At 38.2% G+C, this 17,758-nt stretch overlaps 1 long non-coding RNA gene across 6 annotated transcripts in view; it reads left to right on the plus strand.

Annotated features, from left to right (window-relative positions):
* LOC132021501 (uncharacterized) overlaps positions 1 to 17,758 on the plus strand; it is a 47,119-nt gene that overhangs the window by 16,869 nt on the left and 12,492 nt on the right. For 2 of the 6 annotated variants that reach the window (XR_009405372.1, XR_009405368.1), the window contains exons 4-5: positions 3 to 485; positions 2,371 to 2,429. This is a non-coding gene — a long non-coding RNA (uncharacterized LOC132021501). Of the gene's footprint in view, positions 1 to 2; positions 676 to 2,370; positions 2,430 to 6,254; positions 6,327 to 17,758 lie in introns of those variants that run through there. The other 4 variants (XR_009405373.1, XR_009405371.1, XR_009405369.1 and 1 more) reach the window with 3 other exon arrangements.

A 17,758-nucleotide genomic window follows, 5' to 3' on the forward strand; every position in this document is an offset into this window, starting at 1 on the left:
AGAGAATCTGAGAAGCCAGACTTCAAGTGTCATGTCTCCATCCAGACTGTGCATGTTGGCGATTTGAGTGAGATTTCTGGGGGGTCCCTGATCACATGCCTACCGGACACTGACTTCCGCAGTCAGAAGTGCTGTCCCACAGCGCTGCAGGGAAGGGGACTGCTTTCTGTGCTGGCTGGGCACCTATGGCCCTGTGAGTGGGCTATGAGTGGAGGTCATGCCTAGCACCTTCCTGACAAGAGAGCCATGAGCTCTATTTTGAGATGGTGGTATGCCCCGTTCACAGAAAACAGATTTATACATTGATTGAATGGTTCATTCTAAGCGATTCCAAAAGAAATGAAGGAGAAAGCGACCTCTCCAGGAACGACCCCATTCCAGCAACTCCTCTCCTGTTGGAAAACAACCACCAAATCTTAACCGAATGATGGGCGCCCGCTTGCTGATCCAGCATCCCTCTATCCTGTGTCCCCGGATTGTCGTGTGTGAGTAAAAAGAACATGTGGCAAGGTACAGGGTGGGGACAACTCTTTTAACTTACTCCTTTAACTTGTTTGAACTTTAATACATTTATACATCAGCCAAGAGGGTTTTTTTGTTTGTTTACTTTAGAAGAATAACCTGTGCTTCTTATAAAACAAGATGCAACAAAATAAAAATGTACAAAAAGTGAGAGTCCTTCCCCTTCGTGACCCACTCTTTTGCCAAGCTCATCTTCTCTCTCTCTCCCACCCCCCCATCATATGGTGCACACTAATCTGAAAATTGCTTATGTTACTCAAAAATACCTTGGGACTGTGCTTTTGTGTCAATATGGACAACTACATCTTGTTCTTCTAGGTCCCCACATAACGTTCTATAGGATACACACACCATCATATACTTAACCATTCCCTGAGTAACAGGCATTAGGTAGTCTCCAATGTTCATTTTTATAAACAATACTGTCGTAAGTCTATCTCGTAACGGTACACTTTTGTATACTTTCATAAGTCTTCCTGTAGGAGAAATTCTTAGAAGTTGAATGGCAAAACTCCTCCCTCCTACACACAGAACTCCCACACTGGCCAAGTATCCGTCACACCAGTCTTCAAAGTCAGACCTCCATGGTCCTTCTCCCCCATTCACATCCGCTTCCATTTTTCATCTACATGCTGCCCCTCGCTGGTTTCACTGGAAGCAGGCCACTTTGTTTTGTGCTCAGGGGATCTGCCCAGGCAAAAATAAGCAAGAATTCATGTCGTTAATATAAAACACACTTTCAAAATGATGGTCTGAGAAAGAGCCTACTGAGAAATAGTGGATAAGGAAGTGGGTACTTTGAGGTCATAAACTAGACTGAATGTCTTCTTGGAGTCCCCAATAGTCCTTATTTTTGACTCCCCATCTCAGTGCTGGGTAAGAAGCATTTCTGAGTATTTTAGTAGATTCCCTTCCCTAACCAATATCTCCTTCATTAGGCAGCTTGTGCCAGGAGAGGCAGACGGGCTGGTGCCAACAGTTGGTGATGCATGTTGCAAGGTTCCTTTGTAAGCCATATGTCATTTAGTTCCTGCAACCATCCTGGGAAGGGTAGGGACAATGAGAGGGGCCCAGCAATGAGGAGGTGACTTGCCCGGCCAGTGAGTGAAGCTCAGGGTTCTGAGACAGGTCACCCTGACACCAAAGCCCAGGTTTCTTTCGCTATTTGAGAAATTTGTTGTAGTCTTACTCCAGACCATTTCTTCTAGATAAGTGGTTAAACGATCTCCTTGTACAAATTCACCTCCTCCCTAGGATCAGAAAGAGAAAATCAGTTTCTGCTGAGTTGGACTCATGGTCTGTTGTTTGCATTTATTTCTTGAATTATTTTTGTCTTCCATCCTTAGATAAAATTTCAGTAATCAACAGAAAACCTTCAGTTGAAATTGGCCCATGGGAAAGTAGAGACTGAGTAAGATACAGCTTTGTCTCTAAAAGTCCTTTACTCCTTACAGCATGTGATAGAACATGAAGGCAGAACCCAAGTTCAACTGAGGACTGAGGGATGGGCAAAGCACCACCTATTCTTAGGAAAAAGAAATTCTCACAGATCATAGAGTTGAAGACTGACTAATCTTTGGTTACTTGACCCTGGAATAAAGCAAATGGAAAGAGGTGGAAATTTATTTTTTTTTTAAAGATGTGTATTTCTAGAGAAATTCATGCCTTGCAAGCAATAAAAGCCTGTAATTACTTGGCCATTAAGGCAATCCACAAACTCTTAAATCCATAAGGTATAAAATGATCTTGTAATTCATACACGTCCCTCCACCAAGAGCTTTTTCTCCAAAGCTTTTTTATTTTTATTATTTTTAATTCTAATATAATTAATGTACACTATTATATTAGTTTCAGGTATACAATACACTGATTCACCAATTCTGTACATTACTCAGTTGTTCATCATGGTAAGTGTACTGTTAATCCCCTTGATCTATTTCACCTAACCCCCCCACCCAGGTGCCTCCCCTCTGGCAACCGCTGGTTTGTTCTCTATGTTTGAGAGTCTGTTTTTTTGTCTCTTTTTGCTTTGTTTGTTTTGTTTCCACATATGAGTGAAATTGTATGGTGTTCATCTTCTTCTGGCTTGACTTATTTCCTGTAGCATTTACCCTCTACATCCATCCATGTTACTGGAAATGGCAAGATTTTGTTCTTTTTTATGACTGAATAATATTCAGATATTATTTATATATATATACATGTATACACACACACTATATATATATATATGTATATATACGTATATATATATATATATAAACACTCTACATTTTCTGTACCCATTCATCTATCAGTGGACATTTGGATTCCTTCTATATTTTGGTTAATGTAAATAATGCTGCAATAAACATAGAGTGCATATACTTTTTCAAAATAGTGTTTTATATTCTTTGAGTAAATAGCCAGTAGCAGAATTACTGGATTATGTGATATTTCTATTTTTACTTTTTTAAAAATTTATTATTAATTTATTTATTTTCAGCATAACAGTATTCATTATTTTTTCACCACACCCAGTGCTCCATGCAATCCGTGCCCTCTATAATACCCACCACCTGGTACCCCAACCTCCCACCCCCCCACCACTTCAAACCCCTCAGATTGTTTTTCAGAGTCCATAGTCTTTAAGGAAACTCCAGACTGTTTTCTACAGTGGTTGCACCAGTTTGCATTCCCACTAACAGTGCACAAAGGTTATTTTTTCTCCACACCTTCACCAACACTTACTGTTTCTTGTGTTTTTGATTTGGTTGTTCTGACAGGTGTGAGGTGATATTATGCTTTTGATTTGCATTTCTCTGATGATTAGTGATGTTGAGCATCTTTCCATGTGTCTGTTGGCCATCTGGATGTCTTCTTCAAAGTAATGTCTGTTCATGGTTCCTGCCTATTTTTTAATTGGTTTATTTGGCTTTTTGGTGTTAGGTTGTATAAGTTCTTTATATATTTTGGATAGTAACCACTTTGCAGATATATCATTTGCAAATATATTCTCCCATTCAGTAGATTATCTTTTTGTTTTGTTGATGATTTCCTTTGCTGTGCAGAAGCTTTTATTTTCAGGTAGTCCCAATAATTTATTTTTGCTTTTGTTTCCCTTGCCTCGGGAGACATATCTAGAAAAATGTTGCTATAGCTGATGTTAGAGACATTACTGCCTATGGTCTTCTCAAGGATTTTTATGGTTTCAGGTCTCACATGTAGGTCTTCAATCCATTTTGACTTTATTTTTTGTATGGTGTAAGAAAGTAGCTCAGTTTTATTCTTTTGCATATAAGCTGTCCAGTTTTCCCAGTACCATTTGTTGAAGAGACAGTCATTTTCCCATTGCATATTTTTGCCTCCTTTGTCAAAGATTGATTGACAATCAAATCATAGGTATATTTCTGGGCTCTATTCTGTTCTGTTGATCTGCTTGTCTGTTTTTGTGCCAGTACCATATTGTTTTGATTACTACAGCTTTGTAGTATATCTTGAAATCTGTGATACCTCAGTTTTGTTCTTTTTCAAGATTTGTTTGGCTATTTGGGGTCTTCCATATAAACTTCAGGATTATTTGTTCTAGTTCTGTGAAAAATGCTGTTTGTATTATGGTAGGAATTGCATTAAGTCTGTAGATGGCTTTGGATAGTATGGACATTTTAATATTATCTGTTCTTCCAAGCCACAAGCAAGGAATATCTTTCCATTTGCTTGTGTCATCTTTAATTTCTTTCATCAGTATTTTATTGTTTTCAGAGTACAAACCTTTCATCTATCTTCTTGGTTAAGTTTATTTTTTGGTGCAATTGTAACTGGGATTGTTTTCTTAATTTCTTTTTCTGCTACTTCATTATTAGTGTATGGAAATGCAACATATATCTGTATATTGATTTTGTGTCCTATGACTTTACTGAATTCAGTTTTACCAGTTCTAGTCAGTTTTGGTGGAGTTGTTAGGGTTTTCTATATATAGTATCCTGTCATCTGTAAATAGTGAAAGTTTTATGTCTTCCTTACCAATGTGGAAGCCTTTCTTTTTCTTGTTTGGTGCTATGGCTAGAACTTCCAGTACTACGCTGAATGAAAGTGGTGAGAGAGGACATCCTTATCTTGTTCAGATCTTAGGGGGAAAGCTTCCAGTTTTTCATCATTGAGGATGATGTTAGCCATGGGCTTTTCATATATGGTTTTATTTTGTTAAGGTATGTTCCTTCTAAACCTACTTTGTTGAGGATTTTTATCATGAATGGATGTTGTACTTTGTCAAATGCTTTGTTTGCATCTATCAAAATGATCACATGGTTTTTATCCTTTCTCCTGTTGGTGTGATTTCTCAGAATGATTGATTTTCAAATACTGAGCCACACTTACATCCCAGGAATAAGTACTACTTGATCATGGTAAATGATTTTTTTAATGTACTTTTGGATTTGGTTTGCTAATTGTTGAGAATTTTTGCATCTATGTTCATCAGAAATATTGACCTGTAGTACTCCTTTTTTTGTACTGTTTTAATCTGGTTTGGTATTAGACTAATGGTGGCTTCATAGAATGAATTTGTAAGATTTCCTTCCTCTTCTATTTCTGAGAAGAATAGGTATTAACTCTTCTTTAAGTGTTTGGTAGAATTCAGGGCACCTGAATGGCTGAGTCGGTTAAGCATTTGCCTTTAGCTCAGGTCATGATCTCAGGGTTCTGGGATTGAGTCCTACATCAGGCTCCCTGCTCAGCAGGGAGTCTGCTTCTTCCTCTCCCTATGCCCCTCCCCCTACTTTCACATGCTTCTCTCTCAAATAAATAAAGTTAATCTTTAATAAATAAATATATATATATAAATATAAAAATAAATGTGCAGTGGAATTCACCTGTGAAGCCATCTGGTCTTGGACTTTTGTTTGTAGGGAGTTTTTTAAAGATTTTATTTATTTATTTGACAGAGATCACAAGTAGGTAGAGAGGCAGGCAGAGAGAGAGGAGGAAGCAGGCTCCCTGCTGAGCAGAGGGCCCGATGCGGGGCTTGATCCAAGGACCCTGGAATCATGACCTGAGCCTAATCCAGAGGCTTTAACCCACTGAGCCACCCAGGTGCCCCTGTAGGGAGTTTTTTGATTACTGATTCAATATCATTGTCAGTAATTGGTCGGCTCAATTATTCTGTTTTTTTCTGATTCAATTTTAAGAGGTTATATGTTTCTAGGAATTTATCCATTTTTCTTCTATATTGTCCAATTTTTTGGCATATAATTTTTCATAATATTCTCTTTGTATATTTCTGAGGTATATTTCTGAGGTGTCAGTTGTATTTCTCCCCCTTCATTTCTGATTTTGTTTGCATCCTCTCTCTTTTTCCATTTTTTAAAAAATATTTTATTTATTTATTTTATTTGAGAGAAAGAGAGAGAGAGCAGGGGGAGGAGAAGAGGGAAAGAGAAAGAGAGAATCCCAAGCAGACTCTGCACTGAGCATAGAGCCCAACTCAGGGCTCAATCTTATGATTCTGAGATCATGATCTGAGCCAAAATCAAGAGTCAGACACTTAACTAAGCCAGCCAGGTGCACTCTTTCTTTTTCTGAGTCTAGCTAAAAGCATATCAATTTTATTGCTGTTTTCAAAGAACCAGCTACTGGTTTCATTGATCTGTTCTTTGTTTTTTTAGTTTCTGATTTGTTTATTTCTGCTCTAATATTTATTATTTCATTCCTTATACTGATTTGGGTTTTGTTTGTTCTTTTTCTACCACCTTTAGGTGTAAGGTTAAGTTGTTATACACCAACAATGAATCATGGAACACTACATCAAAAACAATGACGTACTGTATGGTGACTAATGTAACAGAATAATAATAATAATAAAAGGTTGTTTATTTGAGATTTTTCTTGTTTCTTGAGGTAAGCCTGTATGCTATAAATTTCCCTCTTAAAATAGCTTTTGCTGCATCCCAAAATTGGACAGTTGTGTTTTCAGTTTTATTTGTCTCCATGTATTTTTTTAAATTTCCCCTTTGATTTCTTGCTTGGCCCACTCACTGTTTAGTACCATATTATTTAACTTCCATGTATTTGGGTTCTTTTCTGATTCTTTTCTTGTGGTTGATTTCTAGTTTCATAGTGCTCCGGTCAGAAAAGAGGCATGGTATGTTTTTGGTCTTTTTGAATTTTTTGAGACTTGTTTTGTGGCCTAACATGTGATGTAATCTGGAGAATGTTCCATTTGCACTTGAAAAGAATGCATTCTCTGCTGTTTCAGGATGGAATGTTCTGAATGGAATGTTCTGATCTGTTAGATCCATCTATTCCAATGTGTCATTCAAAGCCACTCTTTCTTTATTGATATTCTGTTTGGAGGATCCATCCTTTGATGTAAGTAGGGTGTTAACGTCCCCTACTATTATTGTCATACTATCATTTACTTCCTTTATGTTTGTTAGTAGGTGTTTTATGTATCTGGATGCTCCCATGTTGGGTATAGAATTTTTTACAGTTGTTATATCTTCTTATTGGATTGTTCCCTTTGGATTATGTAGTATCCTTCTTTGTTTCTTGTTATAGTCTTTGTTTTAAAGTCTATTTTATCTAATAGAAATATTTCTACCCTTCACTTTCAATCTTCATGTGTCTTCAGTTCTGAAATAAGTATCTTAGGCAGGAAATAGATGGGCCTTGCTTTTTTATCCATTCCATTAACCTGTGGCTTTTGATCAGAGTGTTTAGTTCATTTACATACAAAATAATTATTGATAGGTACATACTTATTGCTATTTTGTTACTTGTTTTACTGCTGATTTTATTTTTCTCCGTTCCTTTCTTCTCTTGCTGTTTTTTCCCATGGTTTGCTGGATTTCTTTAGTGATATACTTAGATTCCTTTACTTTATTTTTTGCTATATCTATTACCACTTTTTAAATTTGTGGTTACCATTAGGTTTACATATAACATCTTATGCAAAAACAATCTATATTAATTTGATGGTCTATTAAGTTTGAATTGATACTTTTTTTAAAAAGATTTAATTTTTAAGTAATCTCTACATCCAACATGGGGCTTGAACTCACAACCCTGAGACTGAGTCATATGCTCTACCAACTGAGCCAGGCAGGCACCTGTGAATCCATTCTAAAAACACTAAATTTTTACTCTTCTCCTGCCACATTTTAGGTATATTGTGTCATACTTTATATCCTTATATTTTGTGACTCCCTTGACTTTTATAGATATACTTAATTTAATTTAATTTTTTTTTAAATAAGTAAATTGGCTGTGGAAACCAACATGGGGCTTGAACTCATGACCCTGGGATCAAGACCTGAGCTGAGATTAAGAGTCAGAAGCTTAACTGACTAGGCCACCCAGGTGTCCCTGGATATACTTTTTACCACTTTTGTGGTTCCTAGTTTTCTTACTCCTGCTTATGGTCTTTCCATTCAAAGAGTCGCCTTTAACATTTCCTGTAAGGCAGATTTAGTTGTGATGAATTCCTTTAAATTTGATTGTCTAGAAAACTCTATCTCTCCTTCTAGTTTGAACAATAGGCTTGCTCGATAGGATATTCTTGATTGCAGGGTTTTTTTGTTTTGTTTTGTATTTGTTTTTTTTTTTCTTTCAGCACTTTGAATATATCATGCCACTTTCTTCTGGCCTGCAAAGTTTCTGCTGAAAAATCAGCTGATAGCCTTATGAGGTTTCCCTTGTATATAACTATTTTCTTTTCTCTTGCTCCTTATCACTGCATTTCAGTTACTATGTGTCTTGGTGTAGACCTCTTTGGGTTAGTTTGTTGGGGTCTCTCTACATCTCCTTGATCTGGATTTCTGTTTTATTTCCCAGAGTAGGGAAGTTTTCAGCTATTATTTTCTTAAATAAATTTTCTGTTCCCTTTTCTCTCTTCTCCTTCTGGGATTCCTATAATATGAATGTTGTTATGTGTGATGGTGTCACTGTGTTCCTTTAACCTATTCTCATTTTTTATTAATTGTTTTTCTTTCTCAGGTTCAGCTTGGTTGCTTTCCATTACTTTGTCCTCTGAGGCACTGATCCATTCTTCTGTTTCCTCTAGTCTACTATTTATTCCATCTGATGCATCTTTAATGTCAGTTATTGAGTTCTTCATCTTTGGTTGGTTCTTTTTTATGTTTTCTATCTCTTTATAGAGGTTCTCATTGAGATCCTTCACTCTTTTCTCATGTCCAGTGACTATCTTTTTAAAAAAGATTTAATTTATTAGAGACCTTAAGAATGAATAATGGCCAGGGAGAGTGGAGAGAGGGAGGGAGAAAGGTGAAACAGACTCCCTGTTGAGCAGGAAGCCCAGTGCAGGGCTCAATGCCAGGACCCAGAGATCATGACCTGAGCTGAAGGCAGACACTTGACTAACTGAGCACCCAGGCATCCCTCCAATGAGTATTTTTATGACCATTACTTTAAATTCTCTATCAGGCATATTACTTATCTTTGCTCCATTTGGCTCTCTTGTTGAGATTTTGTTCTGCTCTTTTATTTGAGATATATTCCTCGGTTGCCTCATTTTGTCTGTCTGTCTCTGTTTCTCTGTGTTAGGAAAGTCAGCTGTCTCCTGCTCTTGCAAGTAGTGGCCTTATGAAGAAGAGGTCCTGTGGTGCCCCACAATGCAATGTCCCTTGTTCACCAGAACCTGGTGCTTCAGAGGTGTCTCCTATGTATGTGGCATGCACCTTGCTGCTGTGGCTGAGCTACTTTTTCCTTCCAGTCATCTTCAGTGACTCTCTTCACCTGTTGTGGGCAGGATTTGGTCCTTGTTTTGTTAATGGGCCAGTCCAGGGCCATCTTAGCTTGACTTGGGTGAGACCAGGCATTTGCCAGAGCTATGGTGACATTGAACTGTAGGGTGCTCTGCGTGTGTTATCCACTTGGGGGGCTTTCATTGGTGGGTGTGGCCCACAACTAGACCTTCTGTCTGCCCCCAGCCCACTTCTGGGGCTACAGTCAAACTCGTGCGTGTGGTTATCTTCCCCTTTCTCTGGGGCAGGAGTCACTTTGGGGTGGCACTGGCCCCTATCAGGACTGCTCACACTTGTGGCACCCCTCCAAAGTCCTTTTTAGATATGGCCACATTTGTCAATGGACAATGGGTGCCCTTCAGAAAAGACACCATTGGTAACCAGATGAGCTTGCTCAAGAAAATGAAATCTTGTAATTCCTGTCCATTAAGATATGCATGCTATGGAACAGAGGCCATTGTGTAATGTTTCCTATGCTGCCTTATTCTAAATGAGTTTAAATTGTTTTTATTATAGTTATTCTTTCCTTCTCTACCATTCTGTGTTGGGGTATTGGGATGATCAAACATCTATTAGCAGCAATTCATCTAACCACACAGAGCTATACCCAGATCTGAGAGAACTGAACATCATGAGGGGTCCTTGTGTCAAAATTAGATCAAGCGACTTGATAATGCTTTGGATGATCTCCTTTGAGTAGAGAGGCAGAGCTGGATAACAGGAACCAAAAGCACCCCATGCACAGAAGAAATTCATATCCAGCCTCATGGTGTGAAATGGGAGCTGAAGCAGGGCTTACCCACAGGGAAAGGAGTTGTTGTAAACTACATGTGTTTGTTGGAGGAGGGAGAAAATGCTATGTGGAAAAGAGCTGACAAATTCTGCATTGGCTGAATGACTGAATCCTATCACTATATAGGACAGGAGCCCTGAACTTACTATTGCACTCCTAGTTCTTGATTTCAGGTCCTGAAACTAGTGGAAGGCAGCTTCAGAAATTCATGAACAGGATAGACTTAGGACAGAGCAAAGGAGAGAAGAAACTTCTACTCAAGATAAATGTTCAAATAAAATTTTTAGAGCATGTAATGAGAATGCGTGGAAATAATCAGCTAATGAATTCTGTATATTGGAGAAATTAATTCACTGCTTATAAAATGCAACTGGTATTCTGCTATCAAAATTACTTTAAAATAAGTGCATATCATAAATTCAAGAAAATATGTGAAGCAATAATATACTTTTAAAAAAATAAGAAAATGTAAGAAAGGGGCAGCTTAAATTCAAAACTAATGGGCATGGAAAAGAACCAATTAGAAATAGTCCTGGAAAGAGAAACATGGTGAAATGGATATACAGGCAGTCCTCACTTTGCACAGTGTAGTGTTAACCCAACATATGCACATCAGAACTGTGTCCTCACTTGCATTCTTCTGTGATCATTGAGGACACAGTTAGATATGCACAAATTTCTTAACATGATACCATGCAAGGCAAGGATGGCTTGGATCCTAGGCTGAACAAAGTCAAAGAAAGAGTTCATAAATATTGGAAGCTAGTGCAAAAATTTACTGATAGTATAACACAGACAAATAAAGATATCAAAACATGAATGGAAAACTAAGAGACATAGGGGCTAGTTTAGGGCACTCTAAATACCTTTTTTTAGGCTCTAGAGGAATAGAACGGAATAGAAAGAATGTTAAAGGGTCAATAATTGAAGAAAAATGTTCGTTTTCAGATTTTTTTTAAAGTGCATATTAAGGGACACTTGGGTGGCACAGTTGATTGAGCAACTGACTTTTGGTTTCTGCTCAGGTCGTGATCTCAGTCTCATCAGATCAATCCCCGAGTCAGGCTCTGGGTTCAGTGTGGGTTGGCTTCAGAGTCTCTCTCCCGTTGCCCTTACTGCTTGTGCTCGCTCTCTCTGTCTAAAAGAAATAAATCAATGGTTTTTTAAAAAGTGCATATTAATTGGGGCACCTGGGTGGCTCAGTTGGTTGAGGATTCGACTCTTGATGTCTGCGTAGGTCATGATCTTGGGCTGTGAGATAGAGTTCCGAGTCTAGCTCTATGCTTAGCAGGGAGTCTGTTTGGAATTCTCTCTGTCCCTGTCCTTCTGCCCCTACTCCCTGTGTGCTCTCTTGCTCTCTCTTTCTCTCTCAAATAAGTAGATCTTTTTTTTTTTTTTTTTAAGTGCATACTAAGTGATGAGAGAGAAGGGCTGGGGAGCATCTCAATAAACAAGTAAAGTCTGTGAGAGAGACTCCAGGGGGCCTTAGCAGAGAACTTCATATGTGTTCCATCAAGTTCAGGGACACAAGACACAGATATGTGACTCACATATGAGAAAGCAACCTGTGGCAGTGGAGTAAAGGCTGTGTCTAGGAAGTAATGGACCCACCACCAACCATAAAACTGACTGCATGAATGCTAGGGGCTGGGTGGGAATCTGGAAGAGCTATGTCAATGGAGCAACATTCAAAGGGATCTTGAAAGGAAGCAAGAAGAACCTATAAAAGTGCCCATGAGAGAAAAATCTGTGTTTAAACGTCTGCCAGGTTCAGAATGCCCAAAGCATTCTTACAATAGTACTGGCCAAGAAAGACCTTTCTGATCCCCATGACCTGTCCTCCCTCCCCTTGCTTCCACACAAATGGGGTTAGTGGAACAGCTAGAGGATAAGGAGGAAGAAAGAGAGAAGAAACTTCCATCTCTCCTAGATGGTATGTTCTTATCTGCAGTAGGCCCTAGCTGGGAGAAGAGAAAAAACGTAAATACCACACTGAGGCTGAATTTACAACTTAAAGTGACCATAACATTTTATTATCTATAACTATTGATTGTCCAAGTTTTCATTCAGGAGTGGGGAAGGACTACACCTAGGTTTAGAGAAACAAAAATAAAGTTGCCTTTACTATTATACCCTGGTTCATAAACTGGTGACAGTAATTTCAAGTACTGCTCCAAGTTGGAGCCCCAGATCGAAAATAAACCTACTAGTCCTGCCTAGGACCCACAAGCCCTCCATGTAGCAAGGGGCCCACTCAAACTACATGAGAAGGTCTCTTTTCTTCTTGATGTCCTGGCTTCCCAAAAAGGGGAGAAAAATCCTTCCCTCCCATGATCCAAGTCTCCTTTTCTACTCCAGGATGATCAATGGTGGGGGAATAAAAATATTTCCTTAAGGGGAAAATTGTTTCCTCCTCCCCACAAGGAGTATAAGCTAACTTACAACTCAGACAAGAAACGATAATAAGATATAGTGATTTTCCCAAAGTTGGTAGTCTTGATATTCCGTGTAGGATCCCCTTTATTCAGTGTAGGGTGAGCTCTCCAGGACAGCCAGGTCTTTACTGTGGTCTTTCCTCCAGTGTGAGGCAAAGAGACAATCAGGCTGTGTGCCTTGTCCTCACATGGTCTGGTCTCAGGTCCTAATCAGGTTTAAGCTCCTATCAGTTTAGACAAGAAGAAATACACATCTTCTAAGAGGTCATTTTCTGGCATAGAGCATTAAAATTCAAGCTTTAAGGGAAAAAACATGTCTGTAGTAGCATTGTTTTAAAGATGGACTCAAATTATACTCCTAAATACAGCATTTGACATCTTAATCTAGAGTATTACCACTTAAGTCATTGTATAAATAAAGGAGTCCATTCAAAAGCCTTCCCAAAACATCTAACCCGAAGTAAATGAAAATTTTTACTTCTGAAAACATATAATGGTTGCATCTTTCAAATGACATTTCACTGTCTTACAAAAACCATTGGCCCCACCAGGTACCTCATTATATCCATGTTCTCAGCATCAGTAGCATTAATGGGCACACAAATAGAGGTGGAAAAAATCTATTATCTTATAGCAGGCACCCAAAGGTACTTGATTTACTGCTGTGTGACAGGGTCACATTGGATAGAAATAGATTAAACCACCCACATTTTCTTTTTCAAGTACATTTTGCCTTCTAAGATTTGACACAAACTTTTTTTTTAATACTTATAACTCACTTTTCAGGGGTGGAGATTTTGAATCCATTTCTCAGGATGATTTGTCTCTCGAAGGCAATATTCTGCTCTGCCATCTGACTATAACCACCACAGATGATGGAGGACTGTAACATAACATATGGCTCAAGTGGTTCTCACGTTATAAAATGGTTCTTTACACTTCAGTGTAGGCTGAGTGATATGCCAATGGTTTACCACCACCTGAGTCCAGTGCTATGTGTAGCAACACACTGATATGTCTGATCTATGCACTGACCGCTCCGTAGTGCTGGCTGCTGCTTTGTCTCATTTCTCTACTTCTCTCTCTCCTGTCGTCTGTCATTTCTCCTGGGTTCCTCCCAAACTTTTCAACTTTTGGCCAAAATAATAATAAATAGATGTCATGAGAAAGTATTTCAAGTTCATATAAGTGAAAGTTGCCGTTGAGAGTGACCAGAGACTTTGGCCAAGTCACAGTGATCACCAGACTTGTTCGAGAATCTAAAGAAGAAAGAGAAAAACAGTGCCCATAAAGAACTATTAAGTATCCAATAATGTACATGGTTTCTCCAGTTGTTCCTTATAAATTCCCATTTCCTGGACCCACTGCTGCATACGTCACGTCTCTTTGTTTCCCCAGACCTCTGCTGTTCAGCAGTAGGACTTTTGGTTCTTTTTAGTTCCCACTGTAAGTTGGATTAATTTCAATATTTCTCCAGGTCATCAGTTAACTTCTCTGCTTCACTTGGAAAGTAGACATTCTCTGTTTGCTCCTCCAGATCCACTCTCCACCCTTCTCTATTTATACTCAGGAATCTTGACCTCATCATCCACTTGGCCCCATGATACCCTGGCTTCTTGCTGAGTTCAGCCATTGGTTGGGGAGGGGGCTGGCATGAGTTGAAAGGTTAGTAGGAGGGAGAGTCCAAGACATTCATACCTCAGCTGCAGAGCTAAAGGTGATGATTCTTAAACTTCCTCATGTGTGCATGTTCCTGCCAAACTTCTGGAAGGAGTCCTCATGATGTGTTTACATGTAATGTATTTTCATCAAATTAGAAAGAGCAAGATACTTTAGTCACAATTGAATGTAACCATTGTCTCTTTCCGTCCTGAATTCCCTTCCATCATGCTATCCTTTTATCAGGTGTCATTGGAGGGGCTCTGGTTATTTTTAGCATCCAGGTAAGGAGACACTGAGCTGGAGACTCGATTTATTGGGTTTAGTGGAATTTAATTATGGTGGTTCATAGTCTCTTCCCTGTATAGTTAGGTTATTGTTCATAAGGCTTCACAGGCTAAAAAGTGGCAGAGTTACATCTGATTCTAATACTAGGGATCTGTATTGCCTTTCCCATGTCTGGTGATCATTAATGAGCCTTTGATTCCTCAGCCTCTTGCCAACATTTGACACTCTTTTCCCACCTCCCTTCAGACTCCAGCATGCTTTTGTGGTCTTGTTACTGGGTTTTATCTCCCACTACTGTCTACCTGTACTCTTCACTCTACCAAGCTAGAATTCTTGTTTTTGCTGAAGCTTGCTCACATTGCCCATGCCTTCCCTTGGCTTGAAATAATTTTCCTCAATCACAATCACTTAGGTTCTTATTAACTTCTTGCTAGCTTAAAGATGGTATAAAATTCAAAATGCAATATCACAGCAAGAACGGTTATTACACATCATCAATCCAAGGAGTACTTGGAATTAGCCATGATACAAAACAATTTAAAATGTCCTGAAATCTTACAAATCCTACATAAAATAAAGTTGCTTTCCTCAATTTGACAGTTCATAAATTTTAAATGTCGTTATCAAAAATATGTTTTATATTATCATGTAAAATATGTGATTTTGCAGGATTTTGTGATGTTTATGGTACTTACCAGATTATCAAAGTTTGTAATTGGTGATTTCTTTTAAAGAAATAAAGGCTGTTTTGTTTTCTTTTCCCTAAAAGGTACTGCAAATTATGTAAGTGTTAGATCCCCGGAAGTCTGTACACACCATTCCAGGCTCACAGCTCCTCAGGGCAGTCATTTCCTACAGCTACAAGTGTAATTATTTTCAGGAACCACTTTTTGTCTTTGCCTCTTCTAACCCAGGGTGGTAAAGCCTACCTGATAATCACAGGTGGTTTAATCTCCCCCCCTTGCTTTCCTTTAACTCTAATCACACTTTTTGTATAGGTCCTTCATGAAAATTCCCTTAGTGATCCCATCAGAATGTGCTATCTCCTGCTGTGATCCTGACTGATACAACTTGTAAAAAAGCAAAATAATGTGATGCATTTTAAGGAAAATTTTCTGGAGCTATTATAGGCCTATCTTGATCCATATTTATCTCCAACCAACATGGTATATAGGGCAGGAGTTCTCAAACTTTTGGACTTAGACCCCATTTACACCCTGAAAAATTATTGAGAACTCCAAAGAGTTGGCTTTTATTAATATTGGAATTACATATATACACACACATACATACACATACATACACACACACAGATAAAATTTTTAGAAATTTATTTTATTTTAAAATAAAACCAATAAACCTAATATATGTTAATATAAATGATATATTGTTATGAAAAAGAACTATTTTCAAGATAATTAGTGAGAATAATGATATCATTTTACATTTTAGCAAATCCTTTTATGCCTAACATAACAAAGGGCAATCGGATTCTCATACCGATCTTGGAATTCCATCTCTTGCAATATCGTGTCATGTAACTCTTGGGAGACTCCACCGTATACCTTTGAAAGAACGAAAGCAAAAAAGGCAAATAATATCTTTGTATTACTAAGATAATCTTTACCTCGTAGGCCCCCTGAAAAGGACTTGGGAACAACACTTTGAGAATCAATCACTGGTATACAGAAGAGACTGATTTGAGAGTCAAGATCCTTACATTTTGGTCCTAATTCTGCCATCTCCCAGCAATGTGGTCTGCAATAAATTATTTAACTTTTTTAAAACATAGTTTCCACATATACTAAGTGAAGCATGCAAGCAGAACTTAAAATATTAGTAATACTAAAATTCTTTAATTCTTTAACATAATTAAATGTTTACTTAAAGAAGTATTAATTGTCTTTGAGTCACTTTGGAAGTTACCTAATGAGATGTCAGTATGGTTCATCCAAATGTTAATGGGAGTCAAATACCATAATGTTGAGCTTCATTTCTGAAGGCAGCATCAGAAAAATAAAGAAAACATATCTAATTATGATTTATTTTGTTGAGAAATGTATATTGGAACTCTCAATCTCAACATAGCCAATCAATCATTAGATACAATGTGGTTATGATGAAACATAAAACTGCCTTAGAAAATTACAATAATGATTCCCATGAGTTAGGAACTTAAAGAATTAAGTGGCAAATATGTGGCCAACCTCAAAGATACTTGGCATAAATCTTGTGACTCCCCGCCATATTGTTTAATAATTGTTTGTGGGCTAAACAATATTATTAAATTCTGAGGGTAGAAGTGCTCCTATTTTAAGAACTGAAGTTTAGGAAAAACAGTATCCTCTGCTGCTGACTGGCTGGATTGGACAAAGGGCAGAGATGGCTTTCGTAACTCTCCCCACCCTTCCTGGGATGTGTCCAGCCCACTGAGCAGCCTTGTTATGGAACATCTAGTTAAACTGGATCTCGGGGTGGAGCTGAAGTTGTACTGCATCAGTGTGAGAGCAATGTACACCAATAACACAATCCCTGCTTCTCCTTAATTTTTCCTGGGGTTTGATCTCACATCTGGACCCACAGAAAATGGCATATGGGAAGAGTGATGATGGTAGAGACCACGGGTAAGGGGGAAAGAAAAAATGGATCCATTGAGGAAGTCAGTTATGGTTAGGTAGTTAGGGCAACATCAATATAATAGACATCTGTTCCATTGAGAAAAGACTTTTGTTTAACATACGGAGTTTTCGGTGTAAGTCATGCTCTTTGGGTATGTCATAAAGTGATCTAACCTGTTGATAGTAGGATGGAGTATTGGAATCCTCGCCCTTAACACCAGTGGAAACTGGTAATTGAATTTGTTTTTCTTTGTGGTTTCTCCAAATGCACACTGATCATGAACATTTTGAGTCATAGCTTAAGTGCTGTAAGTTGAGCTAGCTCTGAACTGAAAATTGAATTTTGTGGCTAGCCTGACATCAGTTGTTCAGCATTCAAAAAACTTATTGAGCATCTGCATATGCAGACAATGCAGGTTCAACAGTTAGTAAATAGTCATGGTCTTTGCCCAACAGACCTTAACACCTACTCTTTCTCCAGTTAGCAATATCATCATTCCAGAAATTAGGAGATTATCCATTCCCAAAGGGCAATTGACTAAGCTGGAAGGAACAATCCACCCCAACCCCTCAAGTTATCGATTTTAAAATAGGGGTTCAACTGTATTATTCTCTCTCTCTCTCTCTCCCTCCCTCTCTCTCTCTCTCTCGCACACACACACACACACACACACATTTTCTGATTTTGATGTCACATTTTATCTT

The sequence above is a fragment of the Mustela nigripes genome, chromosome 1 (assembly GCF_022355385.1).
Source record: "Mustela nigripes isolate SB6536 chromosome 1, MUSNIG.SB6536, whole genome shotgun sequence".
Taxonomy (NCBI): Eukaryota; Metazoa; Chordata; class Mammalia; order Carnivora; family Mustelidae; genus Mustela; species Mustela nigripes.